The sequence below is a fragment of the Grampus griseus genome (genome assembly GCF_964374135.1).
Source record: "Grampus griseus genome assembly, chromosome: 9".
NCBI lineage: Eukaryota > Metazoa > Chordata > Mammalia > Artiodactyla > Delphinidae > Grampus > Grampus griseus.
In genome coordinates this window covers 11,091,462-11,118,134 of record NC_139003.1, presented here as the reverse complement: position 1 = coordinate 11,118,134, position 26,673 = coordinate 11,091,462, and the positions used below count along the sequence as shown (strand labels likewise).

At 37.6% G+C, this 26,673-nt stretch overlaps 1 pseudogene across 1 annotated transcript in view; it reads left to right on the top strand.

The window, feature by feature from the left end:
* The first annotated feature begins 733 nt into the window (after positions 1 to 733).
* Positions 734 to 26,673, top strand: part of LOC309826924 (olfactory receptor 2A12-like) — a 33,370-nt pseudogene continuing 7,430 nt past the window's right edge. The window contains exon 1 of the transcript in view: positions 734 to 1,661. The product of the transcript in view is annotated as an olfactory receptor 2A12-like (transcript). The remainder of the gene's footprint in view (positions 1,662 to 26,673) is intronic.

Here is a 26,673-nt window from a genome sequence, read left to right as displayed (position 1 = left end):
ACTGAAAATAAAGTAGTGAATATCCTTGTTCTTGGAAATAATAAACAGTTTAGGGATAAGCTGGCCTTATGGTTGCACTTAACTCTTACGTGGTCCAGAGAAATTAACAAAATATATACAGAGAAAAAGAAATGATAAAGCAAACATGAAAAAAATTGGTAAAGTGTATATACTAGTATTGTTTATAATTCCTGATACTTATCTGAAATTTTGAATTACATTAGAATAAAAGGTAAGAAAAACAAAAAGGCAGAGAAATATTGAAGAAAAATTCAGTGGAGTAGGGACAAGCATAGAAGCCTACTCCGAATTCACTTCAGATAAATAACTCCAGTTTTCATTGTTATCCAGCTCTGACCTTTCCACCACACTTTAGTCCTTTACAGACTGTCATTAAGAATGGAGGCGGGGGGGCTTCCCTGGTGGCGCAGTGGTTGAGAGTCCGCCTGCCAATGCAGGGGACACAGGTTTGAGCCCTGGTCCGGGAAGATCCCACATGCCGCGGAGCAACTAAGCCTGTGTGCCACAACTACTGAGCCTGCACCGTAGAGCCTGAAGCCCGTGCACCTAGAGCCCGTGCTCTGCAACAACAGAAGCCACCACAATGAGAAGCCCGTGCACCGCAATGATGAGTAGCCCCTGCTCACCGCAACGAGAGAAAAGCCCGCGCGCAGCAACGAGGACCCAACACAGCCATAAATAAATACATTTATATATAAAAAAACAAAACAGAATGGAGGGGAACCAATCATGGGTCACAGAATTCATCCTGGTGGGATTCCAGCTCAGTGAAGACATAGAATTTTTCCTCTTCGTTATCTTCTTCCTATTTTATATCTTCAACCTGCTGGCAAATGGCATGATCTTGGGACTCATTTGCCTAGACCCCAGGCTGCACTCCCCCATGTACTCCTTCCTTTCTCATCTGGCCATCACTGACGTATCCTATGCTTCCAGCAATTTACCCAATATGCTGGAAAACCTAGTGAAACACAAAAAAACTATCTCCTATTTCTCATGCACCAAGCAGATGGTTTTCTATTGGCCTTTGCTTCCGTAGAGCACCTGACTTTGGTGGTGATGTCCAGTGACAGGTATGTGGCGATCTGCCATTCCCTCCAGTACACTGTCATCATGAACTGGAGAGCGTGCACGTTCCTGGCCATCATTTGCTGGCCACGTGGATTTTCCCTGGCCCTAGTACAAGAAAGTCTCTTTCTAAGGCTGCCCTTCTGTGGGCCCCAGAAGGTGAACCACTTCTTCTGTGAAATCTGATCTGTCCTCAAAGTGACCTGTGGTGAAACCTGGATCAATGAAATCTTCCTCTTTGCTGACAGTGTGTTTATCTTAACTGTGCCCCTTTCCCTGCTTCTGGTCTCCTACGTGCGCATCCTCTGGGCCATCCCGAAGATCCAGTCAAAGGAGGGCTGCAAGAAAGCCTCTTCCACCTGCTCCTCCCACCTCTGTGTGGTTGGGTTCTACTTTGGCATCGCCATGATGGTTTATATGGTCCCTGGCAATAGTCAGTGAGAGGAGCAGCTGAAGATCCATTTCGTGTTTTACACTGTCTTCAACCCATTGCTCAACCCCCTCATCTGCAGTGTAAGGGATGCTCAAGTGAAGGCTGCTTTCCACAGAGTATTGCAGAAAAGTAGAACAATGTGGCACAAGGCACAATTATAGTTTAGTGAATTTTTCCCCTAGAGCTCAAGAAAATTTTCCAACAAAATACATGACTTAAGGATGAGAATTATCTAAGAGTAACATCACAAAGATGAGAGACTAGGAATTCCCAAGCCCCCACTTCCTCCATGAAGATGACATAATATAGATCAAATTGCCTTTCTGAGAACACCAGAAACCACATAGGAGTTTGCAGCACCCCAGACTAGCACAAAGCCAAGAAGAGATAGAGTGAAGCTTTTAGGCAAATTTATGGCATTTTATTGCCATATCCACCTCGCCTCCCTGACCCACTGTGTTAGGATCTGGAGAAAATTCCCAACTCCCAGCTCTTTGTCAAGAGGGAAAGAGAAGAGTAGACCATGCCTACTACATTCTAGCTTTTCGGGTGGTGGTGGAGCCTGCGAGCATGATTTCTGTCATGCCTGACTCTGAGCCCTCATGGGAATGGGAATAATGGCAGTTTGGACTCCATGTTTCGACCACTGAGAAACATAGCAAGCACCCAACTTTTTGCAGTAATACAGAGATTTTTGAATTTTTACAATTCTAATAGATGTGCAGTGGTATCTCATTCTTGTTTTAATAGAAAATTCCCTGATGACGTGATGTTGAGTATGTTTGCAAGTGCTTCCTTGCCACCTGTATATCTTTTTTGGTGAGGTATCTCTACATTTTTGCCCATTTTTATGTAATAAACTTTATTTTTTAGAGTAATTTTAGATTCACAGCAAAATTAAGTGGCAAGTACAGAGATAACCAATATACCCCCTGCCTCCACACATGCAAAACCTCCCCCATTATCACCATCTCCCCACAGAGTGGCACCTTCATTATCATTCATCCACCTGCGTTGACACATCATCACCCGAAGTCCACACCTTACGTAAGTTTTCACTCATGGTGGTGTATATTCTCTGTGTTTGCACGAGTGTATAATTATGTGCATCCACCGTCATACTATCATAAAGAGTAGTATCACTGCCCTAAAAAATCACCTCTTCTTCCTCCCTCATTACTAATCCCTGGCAACCACTGATCTCTTAATTGCCTCCATAGTTTTGGTTTTTCAGAATGTCATATAGTTAGAATTATAAAGTGTGTAGTTTTTTCACATTGACTCCCTTCACTCAGTCGTATGGATTTAAGTTTCTTCTATGTCTTTTTTTATACGCTTGACAGTTCATTTCTTTTTAGTGCAAAATAAGATTCTGTCGTCTTGATGCACCACAGTTTATCCATTTACCAACTGACAGACCACTTGAGTGCTTTCAAATTTAGGCAATTATGAATTTAACTGCTTTAAACATCTCTGTACAGGTTTTTATGTAAACTTACGTTTTCAGATCCTTTGGATAAATACCTAGTAGTGCAATTGGTATATCATAGATTAGAGTATGTTTATTTTTTTAAGAAGTTGTCAAACTGCCTTTCAAGGTGGCTGTACCATTTTGCAATGAATGAAACTGAATTCCCCCCAGCAATATATGAAAGTTCCTGTTGATTCACATCCAAATCAGTGTGTGGTGTTGTAAATATTCTGAATTTAGCCATTCTACTAGGCATGTAGTGATATTTCATTGTTGTTTTAATTTGCATTTCCCTGATGACAAAGATATGTGGCATCTTTTCATATGCTTATTTGCCATCTGTCTATCTCCTTTGAATAGATGTCTGTTAGGGTTTTGGCTTTAAGTGTTCTTTGTATATTTTGGAATCAAGTCATTTTTCCTATATGAGGAAAGATTGTCTCCAGTATGTGTATTGACTTTTTATATTCTTACCGGTGCCTTTCACAGAGCAACAGTTTTTAAATTTAATTAAATACAATTTATCAACTTCATTTTTAGAGTTGTTGATTTTCAGTTCAGGGTTGTCATTTTGTATTTTGGAGGGAGGAAGAGTGGATACTTGTTCTAAATCTCTTATGTTTCACCCTGAGGCAAGACTTAACAGTGCATATTGAAAGCAGTAATCATATGAGTAAGGCTTACAAATAACTCTCCTACTCTACAGCACAGGAGCTCGGTAGACTGAATGATGCTTTTACATCCCTTATTAACTTACACGAAATTAGTAGTTGAATCTACAGCTGGGAACAGAGAAAGGGTGAATAAATGGCCAATTAAAGGAAATTTCTGAGAGCCTGAATTTGCCTATGTTTACTGGAAAATAAGTCCAAATGAGAAATAACAGATAAGGACTCTATCCCAATTATCCAGTAGGAGAAAAAAAAAGAACCAAACAAAATTAAGTGTTTATTGCCAGTAGGTGCGCTGCAAGAAACACTAAACAAAATATTTTTCCCACCTGAAAGAAACGCTCCCTGATGGTAATGGGCATAATTATTTTCTCTGAGATTTGAGGATACCTTCTCTTTGGTTTTCAGAAGTGTGACTATAATATCCCCAAGCGATGTTTTGGTTACACTTATCCTGCCTCTGATTTGCTGAGTTGTCTGCATTCATGGGATCATAACTTTTATCATGCTGGGAAATACTCCAAAATAATTCCCTCAAAGTTTGCGTTTGTGCCATTACAGTTTTTTAATTTTAATTTTATTGAGATATAATTGACATACAGCTCTGTGATATAGAGCATAATGATTTGACTTACATACAAAGTGAATTTTTTTTATCACAATAAGTTTAGTAAACATCCATCATCTCATAGAGATAAAAAATCGAAGAAACAGAAAAAAAATTTTTCCTTGTGATGGGAACTCTTAGAATTTACTCTCTGAACAACTTTCATATATACTATAGAGCAGTGTTAATTATATTTATTATATTGTACATTACATCCTTAGTACTTATTTATCCTAGAACCGGAAGTTTGTAACTTCTGACTGCCTTCACCCAATTCCCCCAGTCCCCACCAGCCCATATACGGTAACGACAAACCTGATCTCTTTTTCTGTGAGTTTGGTTGGTTGGTTGTTTTTGAAGTATAATTGACCTATGACACTATGTTAGTTCCTGCTACACAACATAGAGACTTGATATTTCTATACATTTCAACATGTTCACCAGCCTAAGTCTAGTTATAATTTATCACTATACAAATACATTATATTGTTATTGACTGTATCCCCACACTGTACATTTCGTATCATGAACCATTTATTTTGCAACTGGAAGTTTGTACCTCTTAATCCCCTCCATCACTTATTTCTTCCCTCTTCCCTCCCTCCTTCCCCTCTGGCAACTGCCTGTTTTTTCTCTGTATCTATATCTCTGTTTCTGTTTTATGTTTATTCATTCGTTTTGTTTTTAAAATTCCACATATAAATGAGAACATGCAATATTTGTCCTTCTCTCTCTGACTTATTTCACTTAGCATAATAGCTCTAGTTCCATCCATGTTGTCAAAAATGGCAAGGTTTCATTCTTTCTTATGGCTGAATAATATCCATTGTGTATATATACTATATCACCTCTATCCATTCATCTCTTGATAGGCACTCAGGTTTCTTCCATATCTTGGCTATTGTAAATAATGATGCTATGAACGTTGGTGTGCATGTCTTTTCAAATCAGTGTTTTTGTTTTCTTTGGATAAACATCCAGAGGTGGAATTGCTGGATCATTTGGTAGTTCGATTTTTTTTTTAAACATCTTTATTGGAGTATAATTGCTTTACAATAGTGTGTTAGTTTCTGCTTTATAACAAAGTGAGTCAGCTATACATACACATATATCCCCATATCTCCTCCCTCTTGCGTCTCCCTCCCACCCTCCCTATCCCACCCCTCTAGGTGGTCACAAAGCACCGAGCTGATCTCCCTGTGCTATGTGGCTGCTTCCCACTAGCTATCTATTTTACATTTGGTAGTGTATATAAGTCCATGCCACTCTCTCACTTCATCCCAGCTTACCCTCTCCCCTACCCATGTCCTCAATTCCATTCTCTATGTCTGCATCTTTATTCCTGCCCCTAGGTTCTTCAGAACTTTTTTTTTTTTAGATTCCATATATATGTGTTAGCATACGGTATTTATTTTTCTCTGACTTCACTCTGTATGACAGTCTCTAGGTCCATCCACCTCACTACAAATAACTCAATTTCATTTCTTTTTATGGCTGAGTAATATTCCATTGTATACATGTGCCACATCTTCTTTATCCATTCATCTGTCGATGGACACTTAGGTTGCTTCCATGTCCTGGCTATTGTAAATAGAGCTGCAATGAACATTGTGGTACATGACTCTTTTTGAATTATGGGTTTCTCAGGGTTTGTGCCCAGTAGTGGGATTGCTGGGTCGTATGGTAGTTCTATTTTTAGTTTTTTGAGGAACCTCCATACTGTTCTCCATAGTGGCTGTATCAGTCTACAAGAGTGTTCCCTTTTCTCCACACCCTCTCCAGCATTTATTATTTGTAAAGTTTTGATGATGGCATTCTGACTGGTGTGAGGTGATACCTCATTGTAGTTTTGATTTGCATTTCTCTAATGATTAGTGATGCTGAGCATCCTTTCATGGGTTTGTTGGCCATCTGTATATCTTCTTTGGAGAAATGTCTATTTAGATCTTCTGCCCATTTTTGGATTGGGTTGTTTGTTTTTTGGGTATTGAGCTGCATGAGCCACTTATAAATTTTGGAGATGAATCTTTTGTCAGCTGCTTCATTTGCAAATATTTTCTCCCATTCTGAGGGTTGTCTTTTCGTCTTGTTTATGGTTGGTAGTTCTATTTTCAATTTTTTGAGAAGTCTCCCCATTGTTTTCCAGAATGGATATACAAATTTACGTTCCCACCAACAGCGCACAAGCGTTCCCTTTTCTCCACATCCTCACCAACACTTGTTATTTCTTGTCATTTTGATAATAGCCGTGCTAACACATTTGAGATGATCTCTCATTGTGGTTTTGATTTGCATTTCTCTGATGGTTAGTGATGTTGACCACCTTTTCATGTGCCTGTTGGCTGTCTGTATGTCTTCTTTGGAAAAAAGTCTATTCAGATCCTCTGCCTACTTTTTAATCAGGTTGTGTGATTTTTTGATGTTCAGTTGTACGAGTTTTTTGTATATTTTGAATATTAACCCATCATTGGATATATCATTTGAAAAATATTTTCTCCCATTTAGTACATTGCCTTTTCATTTTGTTGGTAGTTTCCTTCACTGTGCAAATGATTTTTAGTTTGGTGCATTCCCATTTGTTTATTTTTGCCTTTGCTTCCCTTGACTGAGGGGACACATCCAAAAAAATCACTAAGACCATTGTTAAAGAGAATACTGTGTATGTTTTCTTCTAGAAGTTTTTTTTTTTAACTGAAGTATAGTTGATTTATAATGCAATATTAATTTCACGTGTAGAGCTTAGTGACTGAATATTTTTACAGATTCCATTAAAAGTTATTACAAGAAAATGGGTCTAATTACCTGTGCCATGCAATATATCCTTGTTGCCTATCTATTTTATATATAGTAGTTTGTATCTCTTGATCCCCTATTCATAATTTGCCCCCATCCTCTTTCCTCTCCTCCTTGATAACCACTAGTTTGTGTTCTATATCAGTGAGTCTGTTTTGGCTATGCACATACATTCGTTTGTATTGTTTTTTAGATTCCACGTAAGTGATACCATATGGTATTTGTCTTTCTCTGTCTAACTTATTTAACTAAGCATAATATTCTCTAGGTCTATTCATGACACTGCAAATGGCAGAATTTCATTCTTTTTTATGGCTGAGTAATATTCCATTTTGTGTGTGTGTGTGTGTGTGTGTGTGTGTGTGTATATATACCATAACTTCTCTTCATTTGTCTGTCATTGGGCACTTGTGTTGCTTCTATATTTTGGCTATTGTAAACAATGCTGCTATTGGGGTACATGTTTCTTTTTGAATTAGTGTTTTCATTTTTCCCAGATATATACCCAGGATTGGAAATGCTGGATCACATGGTAGCTTTGTTTTTAGTTTTCTGAGGAAACTCCATACAGTTTTCTATGGTGGCTATACCAATTTACATTCCTACCAACAGTGTACAAATGTTCCCTTTTCTCCACATCCTCTCCATCATTTGTTATTTGTAGACGTTTTGATAATGGCCATTCCGACTGGTGTGAGGAAGTACCTCATTTTGGTTTAAATTTGCATTTCTCTAATAATTAGCAATGCCGAGCATCTTTTCATGAGCCTGTTAGCCATCTGTATGTCTTCTTTGAAAAAAATGTCTATTCAAGCCTTCTCCCCATTTCTTGATTGGGTTTTTGTTTTTGTTTTTTGGCGGTACACGGGCCTCTCACTGTTGTGGCCTCTCCCATTGCGGAGCACAGGCTCTGGACACGCAGGCTCAGCGGCCATGGCTCATGGGCCCAGCCGCTCTGCGGCATGTGGGATCTTCCTAGACCAGGACACGAACCCGTGTACCCTGCATCAGCAGGCGGACTCTCAACCACTGCACCACCAGGGAAGCCCGGGGTTGTTTGTTTTATTCATATTGACTTGTATGAATTGTTTATATATTTTGGATATTAACCCATATCAGTCATGGCATATGCAAATATTTTCTCCCATTCTGTAGGTTGTTTTTTCATTTTGTCCATGGTTTCCTTTGTTGTGCAAAAGCTTTTAAGTTTAATTAGGTCCATTTGTTTAATTTTGCTTTTATTTCCTTTGTATTAGGAGATAGATCCAAAAAATTATTGCTCTGATTTATGTCAGAGTGTATTCTGCCCGTGTTCTCTTCTAGGAGTTTTATGTTTTCAGGTCTTGCATTTAATTATGTAAGCCATTTTAAATGATTATTTTTGTACATGATGTGAGAGAGTAGTCCAGTTTGATTTTTTGCATGTAGCTCTTCAGTTTTCCCAACACCATTTACTGAAGAAACGGTCTTTTTCCCACTGTATATTCTTGCATCCTCTGTTGTAGATTAATTTCCCATAAAGTGTGAGTTTATTTCTGGGCTCTCTATTCTGTTCCATTGATGTATGTGTCTCTTTCTATGCCAGTACTATGCTCTTTTGATTATTGTAGCTTTGTAGTATAGTTTGAAGCCAGGGAGTGTGATAACTCCAGCTTTGTTCATCTTTCTTAAGATTGTTTCATTTATTTGGGGTGTTTTGTGTTCCCATACAAATTTTAGGAATATTTATCCTAGTCTGTGAAAACTTCCATTGATATTTTGATAGCAATTGCATTAAATCTGTAGATTGTCTTGTCTAGTGTGGACATTTTATTAATATTCTTCCAATTCATAAAAATGGTATATCTTTCCCTCTGTTTGTGTCATCTTCACTTTCTCTCATCAGTGTCTTACATTTTTCAAGTTTTGATGTGGTCCTCTTTGGGTTGATCCTGTGTGGTACCCTCTGTGCTTCCTGGATCTGAATGTCTATTTCCTTTCCCAGGTTAGGGATGTTTTTCAGCTATTACATCTTCAAATATGTTCTCTGCCCTTTCTCCCTTCTCCTTCTGGGACCTCTATAAGGTAAATGTTAGTACACTTGGTATTGTCCCAGAGGTCTCTTAATCTGTCCCCAATTCTTTTTATTCTTTTTCTTTTTTCTGTTCAGCTTCAGTAATTTCCACTGCTCTGTCTTCCAGCTTGCTGATCCATTCCTCTGTGTCATGTACTCTACTATTGTTTCCTTCTAGTATATTTTTATTTCAGGTATTGTTTCTTCATCTCTCTGTTTTTTCTTTATATATTTAACTTTTTGTTGAGAGCTTTTAACTTCTAACTCTGTTCATCTAATCTTTTATCAAGTTCTTTGAATATCTTTATGATCATCACCTTAAACTTTTTATTGAGTAGATTGCTTACCTCCACTTCACTTAGTTCTTCTGGCATTTTATCCTGTACCTTTGTTTGGGATATATTTCTCTGTCACCTCATTTTGCCTAATTTGCTGTTTTTATTTCTGTGTATTTGGTAGATGGTTATGTTTCCAACATCGGAGATGTGGCTTTTCTAGAAGATGTCCTATATGTCCCAGCAGCCCACTCCCCTCTGGTCATCAGAGCTATGTGCTCTAGGGATGCCCCCTATGTAGGTTGCATGGGTCCTTCTGTTGTGGCCGGCTGGCTACTGTAAGTCGTCTGGTAGGCATGGCTGACCCCCAGTAGGTTGGGTGCTAGACCCGGCTTTGTGCAGAGGCTACCAACTGCTGATAGGCAGGACTGGTCAGGAGGTGGCTAGCTGCCAAGCACCAAGGGATCCTTAAGCTAGTGCTGGCCCACTGGTGGGTAGAAACAGGTTCCAGTGTGGGTGGTTGTGGAGCCACAGTCCTGTATATAGTGTCAGCATGCTTATCAGTAGGGCCAGCTCCAATATGATTGGCTGTGGGGTTAAACATGTCTCAGAGCTGTCATTGGTCTGCTGGTGGATGGGGCTGGGGTCCTGGGGTTGATGCCTGCACACTGGTGGGTGGGGCTGTTTCTAGGGCTAATGCCAGGTTGTTGGGGTGTGGGACCAGGTCCTGGGCCCTCTGGTGGACAGGGCTGAGTCCCAGGGTGGCAGTGGGCTCAGAGAGTCGTAAGGCAGTCAGCCTGCTCATGAGTGGCCCGGTGTCCCTGCCTGGCCTGCTGCTTGGCCCTGAGGCATCTAAGGATGGTGGGCACAGGCAGGTAGGCAGGGTCAGTGCCAAAACTAATAAGCTAGAGAGAGGATTCCAACATGGTGCTTGCCAGCACGAGTGTCCTCGTGAAAGAATAAGCTCCCCAAAATGGCTGCTGCTAATGTCTATGTCCCCAGGGTCAGCTCCATTTGCCTCCTGCTTTTCCAGGAATTGTTCCAAGATCAGCATGTGAGTCTGACCCAGGATCCTTTCAAATTACTGCTTTTGCCCTGAGTCACAGAGCTTGTGAGGTTTTGCGTGTTCCCATTAAGAGTTAAGTCTCTATTTCCTACAAACCTCCAGCTCTCCCAAAATTTAGCCCTGCTGGCTTTCAAAGCCAAATATTCCGGGCTTGTCTTCCTGGTGTAGGAACCCAGGCTGGAGAGTAGCTTGATGTAGGGCTCAGACCCCTTGCTTCTTAGGGAGAAATTCTGCAGTTGTAATTATCCTCCCACTTGTGGGTCACCCGCCCAGTGGTCTAAATCTTGACTCTACCTTGTCCCAGCCCCTCCTACTTATCTCATTGTGGTTCCTTCTTTATAGCTTTTGTTGTAGAAGATCTTTGCTGCTAGTCTTCTGATCCTTCTCATCAACAGTTGCTCTGTAAATACTTACAACTTTGGTGTGGCATGGGAAGCGGTGAGCTCTGGGTCTTCCTCCACCAACTTGACCACTCCTTTACCATTTTATTTGGCTTTTCTCTTGAGTATGGTTAGCTTTTTTTACCCACATCCCCATATATTTTTCAGACTCTGCTCCATTTTTTCATTACTTTTCTTTTAATGCTTTGATTTGAATGTTTTTTGTTATCTCCATTTGAATTCATTGATCCTGCTCATGACTCTGTCTAGTCTGTTATTAAATCCACACATTGTTTTCTTAATTTCACATATTATTATTTACTCCTTAAGAATGAATATCTGATTATTTCTGTAGATTCTAATTCTTCACTGAAATATTATTTTTTTAAATGTTGTGTATCTTTGTTCCCATTTTCTCTGATATAAATAACAGTTATTTTGAAGTCTTATAGCTTCAATGTCTGGTATATCTGAGACCTCTTTTGTTGGCTCTTTTATCTCTTGGTAATTGATATATTTTTCCTGCTTTTTTATATTTGGAATGGTAAATTACAAAGGCTATAGACTATGTTATTATCATATAAAGATTAATGAGACTTTGATTTTATCCTTAAAGGCAATTAAATTTGTTGAAGATTACCTTACTCCTTTTAGAGCTTGGTTTTAGATTTGTTAAGACATGTGTATTTCAGTTACATTTTTGCAAGTTAGGACTTGAGAAATGCCTAAGAAAACGTCCGGCACTTTGGGGAATCCTTTTCTACATAAACTTCTCTCTATAATTTCATCCCCTAAAATCCCAGCTTTCTTATTAACCCATAACTCCAATCTCTGTTGGAGATTTCAGCTCTCTGCTTGGCATCCATTTTCTTGAGCACTGTTTGAAAAATACCTCCTGAAAGAAAGTCTATGTGAATGTGAGGCTTATTTGTACTTCCTTTTAAACAAGTATTGCAGCCTTGTCCTGCCCATCTACTTGTAAAACACACTCATTCAAAGCCTACACTCACTTCTGATTGCATTAACAACTTGATTCTCAACAAATCATTAGGTGTTGTGGGAAAATTCTGTCCCCTGAAAATGTAAATGTTGAAGTTTCAACCATCAGTACTTCACAATGTGACTGTACTTAAGACTGCGTATTTAAAAGGTCATTAAGTTAAAATGAGGTCTTTAGCAGGGGCATCAATGTGATATGACTGGTATCCTTTTAGAAGAGGTGACTAGGATGCAGACATACTCAGAAGGAAAACCATGTAAAGTCACAGTGAAAAGATTACCATCTGCAAGCCAAAGAGAGTCTTCAGAAGAAACCAACCCCATTGAATCCTTGATCTTGGACATCTAGCCACTAGGACAATAAAAAAATATATTTCTCTTATTTTTTTATTTTTATTTTTTTTGTGGTACGCGGGCCTCTCACTGTTGTGGCCTCTCCCGTTGCGGAGCACAGGCTCTAGACGCGCAGGCTCAGCGGCCATGGCTCACAGGCCCAGCCGCTCCGCGGCATGTGGGATCTTCCCGGACCGGGGCACGAACCAACGTTCCCTGCATCGGCAGGCGGACTCTCAACCACTGCGCCACCAGGGAAGCCCTGTTCCTCTTATTGAAAGCATGGAGTCTGAGGTATTTTGATATGGATCCCCAAGAAAATTAACACTTTAGTTCAGAGTTATGAGAAATAATCAATAAATGTCAGTTAAAAGAGTGCCAAGTAATGCCATATGGAAATCAGTTATCAAATAGATTATTTAAAAAGCTATTAGAAAAGTCTCCACCATGAAAATTTTTTTCAAGTTTGGGAACAAATTTCTTTCTCTTACTTGTAAGTCTTAATAATGAGATCTTCCAGAAAATAAGGTCATCCTTTGAATAAAAGCACAAAAATATTTACAGTTTAACTCTCACAGTCACATCAGAATTCCTTATTAAGTTTCCCAAGCCTACAGTTCTTTGAAATCCATTAAAAGGAGCACATAATCAAATTTTACCTTAAAATTAATTAAAACCATGGGGAAATAAATGCCATTTTGTGGACAAAGAGTGTGTGTGCGTGTGTGTGTGTATATGTATGTATTCTTCAAACCACAAACCAAGCTAATGATTAGATTGATTTAAAAGAGCAAAAGACATCTGTATGCTAAATCTTTCCCAAATTTGTGTTGTAAACATTGACAGTGGAACAGTGCAATACATTTTGGCCTGAAATGAAAGAAGTCATTAGGACTACAGAACCTAGCTCTCAGGCAGGAGTATGTAATGTGAAAGTCTAGAAAAGGTTCTTCAAATTAATCTAAGTTTATATAGTGTAAAGAATAGTTTATGTTATCACTGCATAGACAAAAAATATACGTTTCCTTCAAAAAAAAAAAGCACTAGTCAGTGGGAATAAATGAGTAAAGCCCTCCAAAATTCTCTGCAGAAGCAAAAGCACACTGACAAAATTTGTCAAAATCATCTTTTTCAGAACCCAGGAAATGAAAGGCTTGCAAAAATCTGATGAGTGTTCATCCAAGAAGAACTGCTGACCTAGTTAAGAACAGTGAGGTCTGCAGGGTTTTAACTTTCTCTGTTCTCATCATCCACACCCCAGCTCTGTGGTTCCCTAGAAAACAAACAGCCCTGCAATCACAGTGAAAACCAACATCCTTACAGCCTCTGGAAGCTGTAGCCAGGGTTGGAGGACCAAATAAACCTATGACATATCGAAAGGAAATGGCAGTTGCAGTATAAATTTTGATGTTAAGATTAGAACCTAGACCATAGATCCTACACTCTTAAACTCTAACACAAATTGTGGAATCATGGCTAAATTTTGTAATCAACATCTGAGAATACAACTAATATTTTTAGGTGTAATTAACAGTATAAAATATATGTAAACAGACAAAAATCACCAAAGACAGCTAGGATAAGAAAAAAAAAAGATGTTTAAGTATATAAAAGTGCATTTAAAAATATGTATATACTTTATAATCATATATATTATAAACCAGGCAGTCTCTTAACAACAAGAAAGAGTAATGCACGAGAGAAAACCTTGTAATTGGCTCCTTGTAGGTGGCTTTAGGGCATTGGAATTACTCTAGGAGACAGGAAGTCAAAGGACCTGCTGATTCACTCTGATGTGCAGTAGATAAACATTTATTCTGGACCACTGCATTTTGGGAAGAGGCCTGGCTTCAATATTAATTTTTGTGTTATCGACATATGAAATGTGTTGAAATCCCTGGGATTCATGAGGTCCTGTAGAAAGTGAACAGAAACAAAGAATAAACCCTGACCAATACCAGTGTTTCTAGATCCGAAGAGGGACATGAAGATCCAGCAATGGAGTCTGAGAAGGACCAACCATAAAGGTAGAAAGACCACTGGCGGTGGCGGGGGGGGGGGGGGGGGGCACAGTATCATGACAGTGAAGTGAAGAAATGTTGCAAAGAGAGAGAGCAATTGTGTCAAATGCCGCCGGCAGGTCAAGTCGGATGACAACAGAACTGATCATTGGATCTAGCAAATAGATGATTGGTGTCTTTAAAATAAAAAAGTTTCGGATTCTGACTGAATGTGTTCAAGTCAAAATAGGAGCAGAAACTTTAGAGACAGAAACTGCTGGAGAGAAACTCTTGAGTAGGCAAGAGGGGTGGGATTCATAGCATGAGTTGTAGGTTGGCATTGGCTGGGGGAAAAACCTCATAACTCAATAGTAAGAGCAGAGAAGTTGAGCTAAATGCACAAATTCAGTAACTCATTCAGTGTGTTAATTAGGATTGTACAAATTGTCATCTGATTGCTTCCATGTTCTCAGTTGCTCTCACTCACTAACTGAGACAATGGGTGGAGGGAGTTATGGGAGGTTTAAAGAAAGAGAAAATAAGAAAAAAATCACTTGGGAGAAGACTAGGGAAATATAGTATGATTTCTGGGAGCATCAAGGCCTAAAGTGACGTGTAAGCTCATGAATGTGAGTTATCTGAATCGTCACGTCTGTGTGTTGTCCTGGGGCTCTCTGTATGCAGGCAAAGCCATCCACCGACTAATTTCAATGCTTACAATACTATGCTTACAACACAGAGATCACAGTGGCCTCTCTAAATATGGGATATATATTTAGGGAAAATATATTTTTGAAATGGACAAATACTGAAGGAGCAGCTTAAAGCAGGAAAGCATTTAGGCAATAGGATTCAGTCTACATGCGTTTCCAAGTGATGATTAATATTTGCAATGGAAAATTTGGATAATTATTGCACTTTTCAACAATTGTTCACTCCCTGAAAAAGATATAGTCCTTTGAGGGGCTGCCTTAATTAGCTCCATGGGCATTGTATTTATTACATCATGAAGCTTTTCAAAAGTAGGATATAGATACAGGAACAATTTCAAGATCAAGGACATAATACTTTCATATCCTTGGGAGTTGTACTATGGGACATAATAAAGAATGACTTATCTCTAAAGTTTTTATACTAGGATCCTCTTGAATACAGACATCTTTGCCATTCTTCCTGTGTTCTTCCTTCTGTCCATAAGTAGGTGCATATGCGTGTGTGCATGCACACACACACGCACACACAGATACACACACACTCAGGGATAACAGCTGGAGATCCAAGAGGGGAGGGGAAGGTTTTGCGGTTTTGCACTACTTTGTAGGAAAGATGGAGAATGATGAGAAGACACTTAGTAATTTGTTCCCTGGTCTCCACAGGTATGTCTCTGGGGAATGGGTTGGTTTTAGGTGATCAGACTATAAAGCCCTCACATCTACAACCTCCTGAGAACCCCCTGAGTCCTGTCCTCCCCATCAGGCAGAAAAGGTATCTGGGATTCATAATCCACTGTACTAGCTTCAGGAAGCAGGTGACTCAGCTCCAACCATTCCCCATCTCTGTGAGTTTTCCTGTACGTTCAAGCCCAATTTGAGAAAAATACCAGAAATAGGACAACCCCCTTTGTACAAATTGTTATTATTTTTACAATGGTTAATGATTTACAGAAATGCAGGACAGAAGGATGGCAGAAGTCATCAGGTTTAGGAAGAAGAAAAAGGCACCTTTGTGAGACCCCTTTCTTGCACTGTGCCTGGGGTCTCAGAGTAACATCTGATACCCATGCTGTCTAAACATAGGTTTCTTATTCCTCTTTGTCAGGGCCCCTCCCCAGTCACACTTACAGGAAGGGGCTGGTGAAACTCGGTGTCCCTGAGTCGTCGTATCAACCTAAAAGGGGCATAAAAGCCATGCTGTTGCCTCTCCTTACAGATGATGAAGCTGGAGATGTCGTGTGATTTGTCCTTCACTATCTTTCATTTCTTCCTCTGCTGAGGCCATCTGTTCCTACTACATCCTGGAAATGTCCTCCTGCCAGGGAAGTGAGAACACTGGAGTTCCTTTCTTTGCTGCCCAGTGGGGAGAAATTTTTAAATTTACCAAATTTTACCAAATGCAAAAATTAAAGAGCTAAATGCACAACGTCAGTAACTCATTCAGTGTGTTCATTAGGATTGTACAAATTGTCATCTGATTGCTTCCATGTTCACAGTTACTCTCACTCACGAGCTGAGACAATGGGTGGAAGGAGTTAAATTTAAAGGAGTAAAATTAAATTAAATTTTACCAAATGCAAAAATAAAATCAAGAGAACCCTGTCAGTGTTTGTAATGTTACGGTGAGGCATAGGATTCCTACTACCTTCCTCTAAACTGCAATCATTTACTTACTTCCATCCATATTTCTGCATTATAATACTTAAGATTCAAGTTACTATTATGAGGCTAACAGAGTTTTCATGTTCATAGTAATCTGACTTCTGCTGTATAAAATTGATGGTTTGCTAACAGCAAATTACTGGAAAAGCATTCTAGGTACCCCTGACCTGAGCTTGTAAGCTGTCAGAGTCCATTGAGCTAGTATGAGGTGTTGGACCAAAGGGCTTCACTTCTGCAGCAAGTCAGGGAAAGCAGTGATTAGTCTCTGTAGACACCAGGTAAGATGGGAAAAGTTCTAAGACAAATGATTATCATACAGCCCTATGATAATCGTCATGTAATGTTTATTAATGCTGCTTATCCTTTTCTTACTAAATAAACATTTCTAAGTATATATTAAAATTAAGTAGAAATTTAAATATATTAATTGAATCTCCTGTAAGGCATATTCTTATATAATCTACAATGTGATGAATGAACTCTTTTAACATATAATATTAACATGCTTGAATTATAGAATAAAGGTTAGAAAGATAGAATCTTTTGAGAGCTAGAATAGATGCTAATATCAGATAACTGGGAGCTCTGTGGAGACACAATGAAGAAAGATAGGCATTTGAGAGCACAAGTCTGGAAGCCAAAGAATTGGGCAATGTTGTCTGGGTACTATTGGTGAAAGGGAAAAAGCTACAGGAGACTTGATTTAACTGTCAACTTTTGAATTGTATAGAAGGCCAATTCTACATTAAACTTAGTTGCTAAGTCCCTAAGCAGACAACTCAGGACAGGAGGACAGACCAGAACTGGCAATTAAACCAGCAGCCACCACGGAGACTTCGAATGCTAATAACATTTGATGTTTATGCTAACATTAACTGTAACATTAATATCTAAAACTTGTATGTTAGAGACATGCACCGAGATAGGATGAGGGCCTTACAATCATTTTACTAAGCTGACTGACTCAATCTGCTTGAGAGCCTCAGAAACCATCATTAAATAGTAAAACCTCTGGTCTATTCTCCTTGGCACACAACACAGAGATATGTCACTCTAAGAAGTTAGTAAATCAGTATCTGCAATATGCTGTATTTGCTCGTTTGTTTTCTTAAAGTTAGAGCTCATATTTGAAATCAGTATCTGATTATCTATTGTTCTACCCCAATGGCAATGATTAAAAATTAGACTTTTCTGCAGTTTTCAGGCTTTGAACGGTGATTGTTTTCCTTGGTGAGTGCCCCTGAAAGTGGACTTTCTACACAATATATAATCAATGTTCCATCCTAAATGTGCCTTTCAATTGTTGAAAATCTGCTAAACACGTTTCATGTGATAAACACACCAGAAACTTTAATTCATTTACGTAAATTTGCCACAGCATAGCATTCTCAACATATACTGGTGCACTTAAATGTATTTCTCATATTATTTGTGGTGAGTAACAGAGTTAATATTAGTTAGTTTCCCTTAGATTGTATTGTATCAAAATAGAGAAGTTTTATAAAATTCCTTCAGGTACGAGATAGATAATATGAAGGAGGTCTGCACGTTGAGTATGAGTAAAGCCAACTTTTGAAATTTAAAAATTAAACTTTCTGGGGCTTCCCTGGTGGCGCAGTGGTTGAGAGTCCGCCTGCCGATGCCGGGGACACGGGTTCGTGTCCCGGTCCGGGAAGATCCCACGTGCCGCGGAGCGGCTGGGAGCCTGTGCTCTGCAACAGAAGAGGCCACGGAAGTGAGAGGCCTGCGTATGGCAAAAAAAAAAAAAAAAAATTAAACTTCCTTTTTACTTAACTGTGGATAAATATCTATGCTACTGTACTTTTAAAAATCATTAGAAAATATTTATTAAAATTTTTGGCAATTATCCTCTTCAATTTAGAACCAGAAAACCACACCTATTCCTCTGCCTGATTAGGTCCAATCAGATTTTGGATTTCAGAGGTGATGTGCAGACAGGGATTCTGTAGCTGATGCTGTGAGTGTTCCATCCTAACACCTTGCCTTCCCACTTCAGTGCACACTGGCCTGACTTCCATATGTCACCACCTGCATTTCTTTGTCTGGGCAGGTTCCCTGGCCACAAGAGGCACTTTAGGAGCCCATCACACAGGGAAAAAGAGCCCTAATACTTGGTTCACCCGCCTCATGGCCGTCACCCAATAATGGATACTAGTTGGTATATAGACACTCCAGGTCCCTTCCATTCCAGGTGGGTTAACACTGAGGTACATATTCTACACTGGCTCCAAGATTTTTCCATTAGGATCTAACTTCAGTTACTACAGTTTTGTACTACTTGATCATCCAGACCTCAGTGGCTGTCTTTTCTTGGTTGTCCCCCTTTTCCACTCCTCTACTTGTATTTCCAGTGATTACTTCCTAAAAACTGCTTGTAGTTGAATAATTGTACCAGGGTTGGCTTTTGGAGGAACCCTAATCAAGAGATACCTTAAACTTGAACCAATATTTATATTTATTTATGATGGGAAAAGATATTCAGAAACATAGGCAATTTATGCATGGGCAGAATCTTGACATGATAATTTGTACATTTAAAAATATTAAAGATATTTGTAGAAGGCTGGTTATTCTACCACCAAAAATACTTCGTTGTAAATTTTCAAATTTCTCATTTATATCATTTCATTCAAATTACAAGCACAAACTAAACAGTTAATATATATTCATAGATTTTGAAATCAGAGAACTTTTTATGGATTTCAATGTTGATCACATAGTTTTGGGAATGTGCCTGTGACTCTCATTTTTTTATTTCTAGAGAAAAATTTTATATAGAGAAATAGGCCAGATTATTCTTGTCAAGTAGTTTTCCAAAGCCATTAATTTTTCCTGGAACAAATCAATTAAATCAGACACTTCTAAAACTAATTATAGGAGCCCCTGCAATAAATATTTGTGTGGTCATATGGACTGTAAGGTCGAGCAAAGAGATCAGTCCTTGTTTCAGTCTTCTTTAATAAGCTATGATAGGATTTTCCCTTGGAAGTTAGAAAAAAAGTTACAATTATCTTATGAATATTCACATAGAAACTATATATATATATATATACACACACACTCACATACAATCTTCATATAAATTTATATATGTGTGTAACATATATATATAGGCACTTATTTGGGGCATATCTGAAAGTAGAATCCATGAGTCATTGTTACGCCTATGTTAAAAACAGTCAGTTTTTCCAGAGTTTCCCAAATGGGTACACTAAATTACATTGTCAACAGTGATGTATCCCTGCTCCGTAGCCTTGCTAAGTCCTTGTAGTTTCAAACTTTTGAATTTTTACTATCATTGTTTTGTATTTTAATCTCCATTTCTTTGGTGACCTAGAGAGTTTAGTACCTCTTAAACTTTTAGTGTGCTCACGGGTCATTTGGATGACCTTTCACATGAAATGTTTGTTCAAGTATTTTTCCCACTTTAATTTGGATTATCTCTCTTTTCATTAACAATTTGCAGGAATTCTTTAAATATTCTGAATATGAGTGCTGTATGGGTTATACGTGTTTTAAATATTTCCTTCCATTCTGTGGATTACATTCTTACTCTCTTAATGATGCTTCTAGATAAACAGGAGTTTGATTCTTAATTTTATGAATCTTTTCTTTAATACTGTTTTAATTCTGTTCAAAAATTTTTGCTCACTCTAAGGTTTTCATTATTAGCCATTAATTAATGTTCTACAAAACTTGTTTTTATCTTTTATAAATAGGTCTAAAACTTACCTGTTTTTTGTGGTATGCTGGCAGAAGTCATGTTTTAGTTTTTATCCACATAGATAGCCAATTGATCTAGCATTATTCATTAAAAACACCAGTGTCTTTGTCTTGGTTCAAGTGTGTGTGTGTGTGTGTGTGTGTATGCGTGCGCATGTTAATGTGTACACATTTCTGAATTTCTGAGTTAACCGTGCTATTTCATGGGTCTGTTTATTTATCCTTGTCCCAATACAACATTGACTGTATAAAGGCACTGTAATCTTGGAGGTCTCAATATGCCATAAAGTAAGTCCTTTTACTTCATTCTTCAAAATTGCCTTCACTCTTCTTGATCTTTTGTAATTTCACATGAAATTTGTAATAAGATTCTCAATTTCTACACATAAAAAAACCTTGGATTCTGATTTTGATTTTATTGAACCAATAGAACAATTTGGAGAGATTTGCCGTCTTTACAAGATGCTCATTCCATAAACAAGTTATGTAAGTCCCCCATTTTGTACATCATCCTTGAACCCTGATTTTTGGATATTTGCTTATTTGTAATAATAGGTCATCTATAAAGATTTTATTTTCCACATACACATGTGTGTTGTCAATAATTCTATTTTATTTTCTGTTTTAAATTTTACCACTTCTATTTCTTCTTTTTATCTTATTGCCAGCTAGTTCTTGAGTCAACATTAAGGAAAGTGCTTTTAATGGAGCATGTTGAAATCATTTCGTAACTCAAAGGGAAAGCTTTGTATATTTTACTATTAATAATAATGTTTCTGATTATTTAGATTTTAATAAAAGTTTCTATATAAAATTTGCTAAATTGTTTTGTAGGGAATAGACAGTGAATTTTCATCTTTCAGCAGGTTGTTCATTTTATTATGACTTTGTGGTATCTTATATATGTCCACCTGTGCTTCAGTCTGATATCAATATTGCTACTACCAGTCACTGTGGACATGAAACTTGCTTTTTCATTATTTTATCATCAATCTTTCTGGTTTTGGGTGTGTATGTGTATGTCTGCGTGCATTTATGTTTAGGTGTGACTGTTGCAAAGTGTTCATAAATGGATTTTCTGTTTTTAATATGATGTGATCCTCTCTATCTTTTGATAGATAAATATAATTCATTTACATTTAATACAGTAATGGATATAAATAGACATTTTGTGTTTTCTGAATATCAGTCCATTTTTTTTGCTCCCCTTTTTCTGTTTTTTGCCATCTACCTTCTTTTTTTTGATTGATAATGCTTTAATGTTTCATTTGCACTGTAGTTTTGGAAACCATAGATTCTATGTCATTTTTTGATTGATGCTATTCTTCAAATGCTACTATCAAAATGAATAATATATTGTAATAAATTTGAAATCATTCAGTATTTAAGCCTCTTCAAGAATTTTGCACTCTTCCAAATACCTCTTACTTCATTTATTTTTATCAAATTTTGCTTTTATCCTTTTTAAATGTCATAATGATTATTTTATAGCACTCAGGTTATTAAATATAAGATATTTAATTACATTGTTCAATAGTTTTTTGTTTGTTTGTTTTTTGTGGTATGCGGGCCTCTCACTGTTGTGACCTCTCCCTCTGCGGAGCACAGGCTCCGGACGTGCAGGCTCAGAGGCCATGGCTCACCGGCCCAGCCACTCCGCGGCATGTGGGATCTTCCCGGACCGGGGCACGAACCCGCATCCCCTGCATCAGCAGGCGGACTCTCAATCATTGCGCCACCAGGGAAGCCCTGTTCAATAGTTTTTGTAGGTATTTGATTAATTCTGAATTCACTTCTGTCCTTATTGGGGAATAATCTTTATTAGTATACTAGAGAGCTATAGGCTCTAAACTCTTATAATTTACATATGAAAATCTCTTACTTTGTTTTATTCAAGAGAAATCTTACAATTATAAAATCCTTGACTGAGAGCTTCTCTGCCTCTTGTTACATTAAAAATAGTACCTCATTGTCTTCAGATCTTGTGCTGCTGATCAGAAGTCTGTCAGTGAAATGGTTGTTCCTATATAGATACTTTTCTTTTACCTTTGGTGACTTTTTAAATTTATTTTTGATCATGAAACAATTAATATAAAATAATGCAACAAAACATTTAAAGGGGCAAATGAAATTATAGCTTTTATTAAATATTACAAAATTTATGAAACAAAAATTAAGACTGTAATTTGTTATGGCAGCCCTAGGAAACTGTTTTTTGTAAAGAGGAAAACAATAGCCAAACATTTAATTGTTAATTTATATTTATTGAGAATTTATTTTTTATCTATCATAATCTCAAATTTTTGATCTAAAGATTCATTTTATCTTCAGTTATCAGAAGTTCTTATGGATGCATTATCTTTTTTTTTCTTTCTTTGACTGTGTCAGGTCTTAGTTACGACAGGTGGGATGTTTGTTGCGGTGAGCAGGCTCTTCATTGCAGTGCACAGGCTTCTCTCTAGTTGTGGGGCGCAGGCTCCAAAGCTCACGGACTCAGTAGTTGTGGCATGCAGGCTTAGTTGCCCTGTGGCATGTGGGATCTTAGTTCCCTGACCAGGGATTGAACCCGTGTCTCCTGTATTGGAAAGCAGATTCTTAACCACTGGACCACCAGGGAAGTCGCATGGATGAATTATCTTTATTGTACTCTTGCATAATACATTTTATCAGTTGGAGACTAAGTTCAGTCTTTCTTCAGTTCTGGAACATTTCTAGTGAAACCTCTTCTAATACTAACTCTATACTATCCTTGATTATCTTTCTATGGAAATTTTATCATGTTTATATTTAACATCTCAATCTATCATTCTTGCTTGTAAACGAAAATTTTAAGAATTTCTCCCTCTATTGAGCACCTAGAACTAACATAGTGTTGCAAGTCAATTATACTTCAATTAAAAAACAAACAAAACACCAAACACATAGAAAAAGAGATCCAATTTGTAGGACTAGAGGCAGAGGCGAGGGAGGAGGAATTGGATGAAGCTAGTCCAAAGGTATAAACTTTCAGTTATAAGATAAATAAATCTAAGGATGTAATGTACAACATGATGAATATAATTTACACTGCTGTATGTTATATCTGAAAGTTAAGAGAGAAATCCCAAAGTTCTCACAAGGAAAAATATTTTTTTTCTTTTATTCTGTATCTATATGAAATTATGGATGCTCAGTAAACTTACTGTAGTAATCATTTCACAATGTATGCAAGTCAAATTATTATGCTGTATATCTTAAACATATAAAATGTTATATGCCACTTATAACTCAGTACAACTGGATGAAAAATGGATAGAATAAATTATAACAAAACATCTAAAAAAAGAATTTATCCCTTGTCTATATATGTTGAGATCTAGGTATATTCTTAAATATAATCTTTCACTGCATCATCTCCTTTTTTTTTAACATCTTTATTGGAGTATAATTGCTTTACAATGGTGTGTTAGTTTCTGCTTCATAACAAACTGAATAAGTTATACATATACATATATCCCGATATCTCTTCCCGCTTGAGTCTCCCTCCCTCCCACCCTCCCTATCCCACCCCTCTAGGTGGTCAGAAAGCACCGAGTTGATCTCCCTGTGCTATGTGGCTGCTTCCCACTAGCTAGCTATTTTACCTTTGGTAGTGTATATAAGTCCATGCCACTCTCTCACTTTGTGCCAGCTTACCCTTCCCCCTCCCCATCTCCTCAAGTCCATTCTCTACTAGGTCTTCATCTTTATTCTCATCTTGCCCCTAGGTTCTTCATGACCATTTTTTTTGTTTGTTTTTTAGACCCATATATATGTGTCAGCATACGGTATTTGTTTTTCTCTTTCTAACTTACTTCACTCTGTATGACAGACTCTAGGTCCATCCACCTCACTACAAATAACTCAATTTCGTTTCTTTTTATGACTGAGGAATACTGCATTGTATATATGTGCCACATCTTCTTTATGCCTTCATCTGTTGATGGACACTTAGGTTAATTCCATGTCCTGGCTATTGTAAATAGAGCTGCAATGAACATTGTGGTACATGACTCTTTTTGAATTATGGTTTTCTCAGGACATATGCCCAGCAGTGGGATTGCTGGGTCGTATGGTAGTTCTATTTTTAGTTTTTTGAGGAACCTCCCTACTGTTCCCCATAGTGACTGTATCAATTTACATTCCCACCAACAGTGCAAGAGGGTTCCCTTTTCTCCACACCCTCTCCAGCACTTATTGTTTGTAGACTTTTTTGATGATGGCCATTCTGATCAGTGTGAGATGATATCTCATTGTACTTTTAATTTGCATTTCTCTAATGATTAATGATGTTGAGCATCCTTTCACGTGTTTGTTGGCAATCAGTATATCTTTTTTGGAGAAATGTCTATTTAGGTCTTCTGCCCATTTTTGGATTTAGTTGTTTGGTTTTTTTGATATTGAGCTGTATGAGTTGCTTGTATTTTCTGGAGGTTAATCCTTTGTCAGTTGCTTCATTTGCAAATACTTTGTCCCATTCTGAGGGTTGTCTTTTCGTCTTGTTTATATTTTCCTTTGCTGTGCAAAAGCTTGTAAGTTTTATTAGGTCCCATTTTTTTAATTTTTGTTTTTATTTCCATTTTTCTAGGAGGTGGGTCAAAAAGGATCTTGCTGTGATTTATGTCATAGAGTGTTCTGCCTATGTTTTCCTCTAAGAGTTTTATAGTGTCCGGTCTTACATTTAGGTCTTTAATCCATTTTGAGTTTATTTTCCTGTATGGTGTTAGGGAGTGTTCTAATTTCATTCTTTTACATGCAGCTGTCCAGTTTTCCCAGCACCACTTATTGAAGAGACTGTCTTTTTTCCATTGTATATCCTTGCCTCCTTTGTCAGAGATTAGTTGACCGTATGTGCATGATTTTATCTCTGGGCTTTGTGTCCTGTTCCATTGATCTATATTTCTGTTTTTGTGCCAGAACCATATTGTCTTGATTACTGCAGCTTTGTAGTATGGTCTGAAGTCAGAGAATCTGGTTTCTCCAGCTCCGTTATTTTTTTTTCCCTCCAGATTGCTTTGGCTATGTGGGGTCTTTTGTGTCTCCATACAAATTTTAAGATTTTGTTGTTCTAGTTATGTAAAAAATCCCGTTGGTTATTTGATAGGGGTTGCATTGAATCTGCAGATTGCTTTGGGTAGTATAGTTATTTTCACAGTGTGGATTCTTCCAATCCAAGAACATGGTATATTTCTCCACCTGTTTGTGTCATCTTTGATTTCTTTCATCAGTGTCTTATAGTTTTCTGAGTACAGGCCTTTTACTTCCTTAGGTAAGTTTATTCCTAGGTGTTTTATTCTTTTTGTTGCAGTGGTGAATGGGATTGTTTCCTTTATTTCTCATTCTGATCTTTCATTGTTAGTATGTAGGAATGCAAGAGATTTCTGTGCATTAATTTTGTATCCTGCAACTTTACCAAATTCATTGATTAGTAGTTTTCTGGCGGCATCTTTAGGATTCTATATGTATGGTGTCATGTCCTCTGCAAACAGTGACAGTTTTACCTCTTCTTTTCCAGTTTGTATTCCTTTAATTTCTTTTTCTTCTCTGATTGCCGTGGCTAGGACTTCCAAAACTGTGTTGAATAACAGTGGTGAGAATGGACATCCTTGTCTTTTTCCTCATCTTAGATGAAATGGTTTCAGTTTTTCACCATTGAGAATGATATTGGCTGTGGATTTGTCATATATGGCCTTTATTATGTTGAGGTAGATTCCCTCTATGCTCATTTTCTGGAGAGTTTTATCAGAAATGGATGCTGAATTTTGTCAGAGATTTTTCTGCATCTATTTAGATGATTATATAGTTTTTATTCTTCAATTTGTTAATGTGGTTAACAATCACTGATTGATTTGCAGATATTGAAAAATCCTTGTATCCCTGAGATAAATCCCACTAGATCATGGTGTATGATCTTTTTAATATATTGTGGGATTTGGTTTGCAAGTATTTTGTTGAGGACTTTTGCCTCTATGTTCATCAGTGACATTGCCTTGTAATTTTCTTTTTTTGTGGTATCTTTGTCTGGTTTTGGTATCAGCATGATGGTGGCCTTATAGAATGAGTTTAGAAGTGTTCCTTTCTCTGCAATTTTTGGAATAGTTTCAGAAGCATACTTGTTAACTCTTCTCTAAATGTTTGATAGAATTTACCTGTGAAGACAACTGGTCCTGGACTTTTGTTTGTTGTGAGTTTTTTGATCACACATTCCATTACAGTACTTGTAATTAGACTGTTCATATTTTTTATTTCTTCCTGTTCAGTCTTAGGAGATTGTACCTTTCTAAGAATTTGTCCATTTCTTCTAGGTTGTCCATTTTATTGGCATACAGTTGCTTGTAGTAGTCTCTTATGGTCCACAAATTTTTC